Below are 8,932 nucleotides of genomic sequence, written 5' to 3' on the forward strand. Positions count from 1 at the left end.
AGAGAATGTCTCGGTTACGTACGTAACCCTCGTTCCCTGATGGAGGGAACGGAGACGTTATGTCGTGACGACATAGGGGATTTACTTGGAAGCCCCAATAATCTCTGACTTAAGAGAAAACGCCAATGAAATTGGCTAGTGGATTTTGCATACCTGAGCCACTCCCCGTGCATACGGGTATAAAAGGGCGACAGGTACATCCACTCATCCGGTTTTACCCACTGAGGGGCCGAGAACGTGTCCCTGGCAACCAGCGATGGTTCAAGATTGTGGCATGGGGACATTACGTCTCCGTTCCCTCCATCAGGGAACGAGGGTTACGTATGTAACCGAGACGTTCCCTATCTGTCGGTCACTACGAGTTATGTCGTGACGACATAGGGGTCATATGGAAAGCGCCACAACCTGAACCCCGTCACGACCTTGTGCATGCAGATGTTGACAAGCTGGTGCGTGACAGACAAATGCCATGCGAAGGTCGCAACCTTCCCATCGCCCCAGCGCAAATTCGCTAACCTTGGTGCCCGCAGGGACCACTGAGTACATTGCTGCTGAAGATAGCCAAGCCGCTGTTCCTTTCCCCAAGAAATCGGAAGGGATTTCGACCTTCTATGAAAGACCGTTTCAAGTCTTTCCTATTTGTTGTTACAGCTTGGCAGTAACGACGGGGAAGCGAGCCTTCCGGAGAAGGGCGCTACGGAGGCCACATCCTGCCCGAAGGGAGGTAACATGTGGAGACACTGATATGGACTGGCCCAGGCCTGGGGCAGTTCTACATACGACTGGACCCTGGGGCAGATCCTACCTAGGAGTAGGGAGGAGGGCTGCCAGCAGGGCCTGACAGAGCTCTGTCAAAGGGAAGACACGGGTTTACCGTGAGGGAAACCGTACCGTGGACGAATACACGTGTGGGATTACCCGAAGGGAATCAGGCCATACGGACACCTAGTCGAGTACAGGGGCTGACCGGAGACCCGGGCGAGCTAGCACCAGTACTGGGCCTGGCGCCAGACTGCTCCGCCCAGTCTGACTGCCGGGAGTGCTGGAGGACTCCACCACGGTTCGCTGTCCGGGGAACTGAACTGGAGGAGGAAAAAAGGCGCTCGTATCCCCGGGTGAGGGGGAATGGCGCAGCAAGCGTGACACCGGCCAACTCTTCCCGCCACTTACCTGTTACCCAACACACGGGAAGAAACTGGCTCAACGCGGAGACTGTAAAATCTTGCGAAGGTGTTCGTGTCGCCCAGCCCGCAGCTCTAAAGATGTCTGCCAAAGAGGCGCCGTGCGCCAACGCATAGGCGGAGGCAACACTCCGTGGAGTGAGCCCTCACCCCGAGGGGGCACGGCTCGCCTTGGGATTGGTAGGTCGCCTAATGCTTGGAGGTCCCCGACCCTCTTGATGGAAGTGAGCGCGGTCAGGAGCGCTGTCTTAGCCGACAGGAATTTCAGCTCGACTGAGTCCAGCGGCTCAGAGGGACCCCTCTGAAGTCCAGCCAGGACGATAGAGAGGTCCCAGGAGGGCATCAGGGGTGACCTATGGGGATTAAACCTCATGGCACCCCTCAGGAACCTCACGATGAGATCATGCTTTCCCAGGGACCGGCCGTCCACTGCATCGTGATGGGCTGCGATAGCAGCCACATACACTTTCAAGGTGGAGGGTGACAGCCTACGCTCCAACCTTTCTTGCAGGAAAGAAAGCACTACTCCAATCGTGCATCTTCGGGGGTCTTCCCGGCGAGAAGAACACCAGTTCGCGAACAGACTCCACTTCAGTGCATAGGCTTGCCTTGTTGAAGGAGCTCTAGCCTGAGTGATGGTGTCTACCACGGACTGTGGTAGACCACTTAAGTCTGCCGCGTCCCGTCCAGGAGCCACACATGGAGGTTCCACAGATCTGGACGCGGGTGCCATATGGTGCCGAGCCCCTGAGAGAGGAGTTCTTTCCTCAGAGGGATACGCCAGGGAATGGCTGTCGCGAGGAGAATGAGTTCGGGAAACCAGGTCCGGGTGGGCCAATACGGCGCGAACAGCAGGACCTGCTCCTCGTCCTCCCTGACCTTGCAAAATGTCTGTGCGAGCAGGCTCACTGGGGGAAATGAATACTTGCGTAAAGCCCGAGGCCAGCTGTGTGCCAGTGCGTCCGAGCCGAGAGGCCCCTCGGTCAGGGAGAAATATAGCTGGCAGTGGGAGGAATCGTGGGAAGCAAACAGGTCTACCTGAGCTTCCCCGAATCGACTCCAGATCAGCCGGAACGTCTCGGGATGGAGTCGCCACTCTCCAGGAAAAGTGAGCTGTCGTGAGAGCGCATCGGCCGCACGATTGAGCTCCCCCAGAATGTGGACAGCGCGCAGCGATCTGAGCTGCGTGTGACTCCAGAGGAGGAGATGGCGGGCGAGCTGTGACATGCGGCGTGATCGTACACCTCCCAGCCGGTTGATGTGCGACACAGCCGCAGTGTTGTCCGTACGGACCAACACATGCTTGCCTAGCAGCAGTGGCCGAAACTGCCGCAAGGCCAGGTGCACTGCCAACAGCTCCAGGCAATTGATGTGCCAAAGCAGTCGAGGCTCCGTCCAGAGCCCCGAGGCTGCCTGCCCGTTGCATGTAGCGCCCCAGCCCGTGCTGGAGGCATCTGTTGTTGACACTTGTTCTAAGGGCACCCCGGCCCGTAGAAAAGCAAGGTCCGTCCAGGGGCTGAAGGAGCGGCGACACTCGCGTGTGATACTCACCCGAAGTGAACCACGGCGCCATGCCCACCTCGGGACTCGGGAGTGCAACCAGTGCTGAAGTGGACTCATATGAAGCAATCCGAGCGGCGTGACTGCAGCTGCGGATGCCATATGCCCCAGGAGCCTCTGAAACTGTTTCAGTGGCACCACCGTCCTGCCTCTGAAGGAACTCAGGCAGTTCAGCACTGATTGGGCGCGCTCGTCCGTGAGGCGCGCCGTCATACTCACCGAGTCTAACTCCACACCGAGAAAAGAGATTCTCTGCACAGGGGAGAGCTTGCTCTTTTCCCAGTTGACCCAAAGCCCCAACTGGCTGAGGTGCCTTAACACCAGCTCCCTGTGATCGCACAACTGCTCTCGGGACTGGGCCAGAATGAGCCAGTCGTCGAGATAGTTGAGGACCCTGATGCCCACTTCCCGTAGCGGGGCAAGGGCGCCTTCTACGACCTTCGTGAAGACACGGGGAGACAGGGAGAGCCCGAAGGGAAGGACCTTGTACTGCCATGCCGACCCTCGAACGCAAACCGTAGGAACGGTCTGTGTCGCAGAAGGATCGAAACATGAAAGTAAGCATTAGGGCTGTAACGTCCCAGTCGATTAGTCGATTAATTGGTCGATACGGTCTGGTTCGACCAAAATTCTGATTGGTCGATTTTTTGCCTCGCTCATTTCATCATTTTTGGATTAGCCCAACCCACTGGAGAAGAGAGACAGATAAGTAGGCTTTAGAAGGTTTGATGCTGAATAATATTTATTTAATAATAAGCTAGTGTCAATAAAACAAGAAGCTGTCTCCTTCCAAAGAACCAGTGTTAATTTCGTTAACGAAGAGGACGACGAAAAATATTCGTTAACGAACCTTTTTTCTGTGACTAAGACGAGAAGTTGACGAGATAAAACTAATATCTGATGATAAAAACTATGACGAAATTTATGCGCGTCTTCGTTAACAAGACGAGACAGGACTAAAATGTTATTTGAGGACTACCTGACATTCAAACTACATCCTATAGGCTAAGTTGACTGTCTTGTCTTTTAAAATGTGCGTCCCTGTCACTGGATCGCAATCAGATGAGGGGCGTTTCTATATCTAGTCACAGTATGGCAGCCGCAGTGGGCGGATACGCTACCAAAACGCAAACTAGCGATCTGAAACAATGGCCTCAGCACCTGAATGGTTATAGGGATAGGGTGACCAGACATCCCGTTTTTCCCAGGAGTCACAATTCGTTGTTGATTAACTTAAAGTTAGTGAAGGTGCGATAGGCGGAATCACTCTGATAGAAGTGCTCCACTTTCTCAGTTCTCACACAGCGCGCGATCAGTTCTCAGTTCTCATACAGCGCGCGATCAGTTCTCAGTTCTCACACAGCGCGCGATCAGTTCTCAGTTCTCATACAGCGCGCGATCAGTTCTCAGTTCTCATACAGCGCGCGATCAGTTCTCAGTTCTCACACAGCGCGCGATCAGTTCTCAGTTCTCACACAGCGCGCGATCAGTTCTCACACAGCGCGCGATCAGTTCTCAGTTCTCACACAGCGCGCGATCAGTTCTCATACAGCGCGCGATCAGTTCTCAGTGCTCAAATATACACACAGCAGTCCAAATGTATATCGTGTAGAGCATCTCATGTAAATACAGTCGGTTATGGCTTAAGTGAACGTAAACAGGTGGGTGAAATCTGAATGTGTGTCAGTATTACATGCATCCGTCTTAAATGGACAACATTCCTAATTAAATAGCCTACCTATCTATGCCATTAATATTAACCAACAAAAGATGTTAAATAAATGTATACTTGTTATATAAACCTACTGTATCTGAAAAATTAGTTACATTTGTATCTCTACCAAAAAAATTGAATTTATTCCACTTTTTCCCAAATTCAATCCTTAATTCAAATTTCTCATAAACTTAATTGATTTGGTAATGACTATTTTTGTTTGAAGACTACATATAAAATAGCTACCAAAATAAATGTTGGTAACTGCAGTTTGACTAAAAGTGCAATGCAATGACTTTTCGTCGACTAAAACTATGAAAGACTCAAATGACTAAAATGTGACTAAGACTATTAAGCATTTTTCTCTCAAGATAAAGACTAAGACTAAATCAAAAAAGCCTGCCAAAATTAACACTGCAAAGAACGTGGATATGCTTGTGTTTCTCGCACACAACACAAAAAAGTGTGGAATGGAGACTGATTGTACTCTCTGTGAGTGAGTAGCCATTTGTTTATTTAATTGTTTTTACATTATTTCGTTTTGGACATTAATCAAATGTTATAATTTTGCACATTTATTTAAAGTATTATTGGATTTGGGCACTTTATTTTTATTTGTTGTAGCCTAACGCGCAATTGCGCTGTGCACACTGTTTGTTTTAGTTTTGAACCTATGCTTTATTTATTTTTTGCACTTTATTTCGTTTTGGACATTAATAACATTTTATAATTTTGCACATTTATTAATTTTAAATACTTGTGGATTTGGGCATTTGATTTATTTATTTTTGTATTTGTTCTGAGTGCAGCTACCTTGTTGTTGTATTCACTTTATTTGGTTTCGTTTAAAATTTGGATGATTAACATGTTGTAGTAGCCTACTTTACTTTTATGGTTCCGTTTTATTATTGTGCAAACTGCAAATTTATTTCTAGTATTATTTATTGGATTTGGGCACTTTTTTTATTTTTTGTATTTTTTATTTGGAATGCGCAATTGCGCTGTGCCCACTTGTGTTAGTTTTGAGCCTAAGATGCTTTATTTTTCAGTTATGCACTTTATTTGGTTTCTGCTCTTGTTTGTTTAATAAATATTCTTTTTTTATTAAAGTGGACGCGCCTTTTGTGTTTATTAAGAGTAAAAGCTTTAAGTCTATTCGTGTCTCAGCCGCGAAGCTGAGCTCTTATGTTCAGCCTCGCTCTGTGAGAGCTGCGCAGAGCGGCTGAAATGATAGTGTCTGATAGTTATACTTATAACATATGACAAAAATAATTTTCTAAATTATGTTGCACATTCCTCAAAAGTTCTTGTGATATCACTAGTTGACAACATAGTACTGTTTTCAGAAATCACAGGCTATGATATTGCGCAGGTGCACGTGATGCACCGCTGTCAGAGACGACAGACTCGTGTGTCAGACTCATTTCAGTGCAAAATAATTAGGTCAAAAACGATTTAATATACTGCAAATAGCCTATTAGTTTTTTATGTTTATTTATAATTAATTTAGGCAGACAACAAGGCTACCAAGTACTGAGCACAGTGCGTATCTAATTAATGTAATGTACGTTTTTTTTTTCTCCACGTCATTTTTAGTCGATTTTTAGTCGAAAGTTTCAGGACTTTAGTCGACCAAGATTTTCTTTGGTTGATTACAGCCCTAGTAAGCATCCTTCAGGTCGATCGCTGCAAACCAATCCTGGGGCTGGATGCACCTGATCATGCGCCTGTGCGTCACCATCTTGAACGGGAGCCTGTGCAGGCCCCGGTTCAAGACTCGCAAATCCAGGATTGGTCGAAGACCACCGCCTTTCTTGGGTACGATGAAGTAAGGGCTGTAAAACCCCTGCCTCATCTCGGCTGGAGGGACCGGCTCGACTGCATCCTTTGCCAGGAGGACCGCAATCTCCTCGCGCAAGACAGGAGCGTTCCGAGCTACCACTGAGGTCTCGAGAACGCCGCTGAACTTGGGAGGTCGCCTGGCGAACTGAATCGCATAGCCGAGTCGAATTGTGCGCGTGAGCCACCGAGACGGGCTGGGCAGCGCAAGCCACGCTTCCAGACGCCGTGCAAGGGGCTCCAACGGCACAATCGACGTACCTGCGGTGGTGCAGCACAGGGGAGTAGGGCTGGATGGTACAGAAGGCAGCGCGTTCTGAAGCATCCTTACCGAACTCCCTGGGTCCCAAAGGGGACTGGCTAGAGGTCAACCCGCGAACCTGATAACCCGGAGGAAAAGGAAATTGCTCTTTCTTTTGACAATGTGGGTACATGAAATGATTCTCCCCCAGCCCTCCTTCAGGGGAAGGAGCGGCGCTGACCTCGCCATCTCCTGAGATAGAGCAGCTTCCCACATCTCCGGGTTGCCTGTGTCAGGGCCGTTTTATCACCTCCTTGGACGATATCCGGGCCAGCTGGAACACGGGGGGCGCCACGCTCCTGCAAGAGGCTCGACGCGCCAACACAAGGCGGAGCAGCTCAGGGGAACACAGGAGGGCGCCCACGGCGACCAGCAGACTGGGGCTTGCCCTGCGGCGGAGCGGTGCATCATGCTGGGGCAAAATGTGCTGGACAGCCTCGGTCTGCTGCAGTACTGCCGAGAACTGCTGGGCACAGTCCTCGACAGTATCGCCGAACAGTCCAGCACGAGAGCGTCGAGAAAGTGTACTTTGTCGACTTCGCCCCTCTCAGCAGGCTGAGCCATAGACGGCACTCTTGGACCACAAGTGTGTAGACATCGCCTTCCCGAGGGACTGCGCTGTGACTTCCATTGCCCGTAGGGCAAGGCCAGTCGCTGAGCGCAGTTCCTGCGTCAACCTCGGGTTGGTACTACCCTTGTGCATTTAATGCCTTGGCTTGTGTACTCGCAGGATAGCCATGGCATGCAGGGCAGGGGCGGCCTGGCCCGCAGCACTGTGAGCTTTGGCCGCAAGAGCAGCCGTCAGCCCATAGGCTTTGGACGGGAGACGCGGACGATTCCTCCAAGTGGCGGCGTTTCGCGGGCACAAGTGCACCACGACCGCTCTCTCCACCTGGGAAATGTCAGCGTCACCCTTAGCCGCCCCGCCATCGAGGGTAGCGAGGATGGAGGAGGCAGACGTGCCGCTTCTGGCCGTAAAAAGGGGCCGTCCACGACTTCATCAGCTCCTCGTGCACTTCCGGGAAGAAAGAAACCAGGGCAGGGCGTGGTCGCGAGCCACAGCCCATGCCGAGGAGCCAATCATCTCACCGCGAGGGCTCGGGACTGGGAGGTGTGCACGCCTCCAGCCCGATCTCGCGGCGGCCCGGGAAAGCACGGCCGTCAACTCTGGGTCCGATTCGGCGGCCGCCGCGAACCCCGAGGGGGCAGCTGCGCCGAACCTTCATCCTCAGAGGACAATTGCCCATCCCCCGATGCCGCGATCGACATCTAATCCTCTATCGGCACGCCGAATGAAAATGCTGGGCACGTCGTACGACGGCACAGCAGAATCACCGGGGAGCCGCACAGAACAGCTACTGCAGGCGGAGTGAAAGGTCCGTGGGGACTGGCCCGGCGGAAAGGCTCTCACTGTAACCCTCAGATCGCCCAGAGCACTAGCCGATGGTTCTCTGCTCGTGGCAGAGAAGCCAGCGCGGGTAGTGACAGAGGGAGCCCCTACCATCCCCGTGAGGAGAGAGAGGCGCGATCGCAGCGCTGTCATGGTTACACGCTCAATGAACGCATAAACCATCCACGACCGCAGCTTCAGCGTGCTGGAAGCCCAGACACTGAAGACAACGATCGTGGCTGTTGACGGAGGACAGGAAACGACCGCAACCAAGAGGACATGGCCGGAACAGCGTCTTTAAAGAGACGTGAACCAACCATGATTTGCTCTTTTAGGAAATCTGCTCTTTCAGTTGAAGTGGCCAGGGGAATCGCTGCAGACAGGACACCGCTGTTCGCACCGTGACGCCAACCAGAACAGCTTCCAGACAGATGATGAATGGCTTTGTGGAGATCAACACGTTCATCCACTCGGCTCCAAAGCAAAAATCGGATGAGTGGATGCACCTGTCGCCCTTTTATACCCGTATGCACGGGGAGTGGCTCAGATATGCAAAATCCACTAGCCAATTTCATCGGCGTGTTCTCTTAAGTCAGAGATGATTGGGGCTTCCAAGTAAATCCCCTATGTCGTCACGACATAACTCGTAGTGACCGACAGATAGGGAATAGAACATTTGTTGAAGTTCAATTTTCCCAAACAACAACAACAAAAAACTCTTCAAAATGGCACATGATATGGAATTAAGGTGTGATGTGCATCAAGAAATCCAATAAAAGCAATGTATTCAGGGCAGACACTAGGGTTATGTATGCATCAAGTCGTATGTTTTTTTCTCTTTATTTTAGGAACGTCATTATGCTTTTTTTAATCAACTTCATAATGCATGATTTATCTTTTGAAAAGTAAATTAAATCTACCGACCATCAAATATCACATTTACCTTC

This window comes from Barbus barbus, assembly GCF_936440315.1.
Source record: "Barbus barbus genome assembly, chromosome: 33".
Taxonomy (NCBI): domain Eukaryota; kingdom Metazoa; phylum Chordata; class Actinopteri; order Cypriniformes; family Cyprinidae; genus Barbus; species Barbus barbus.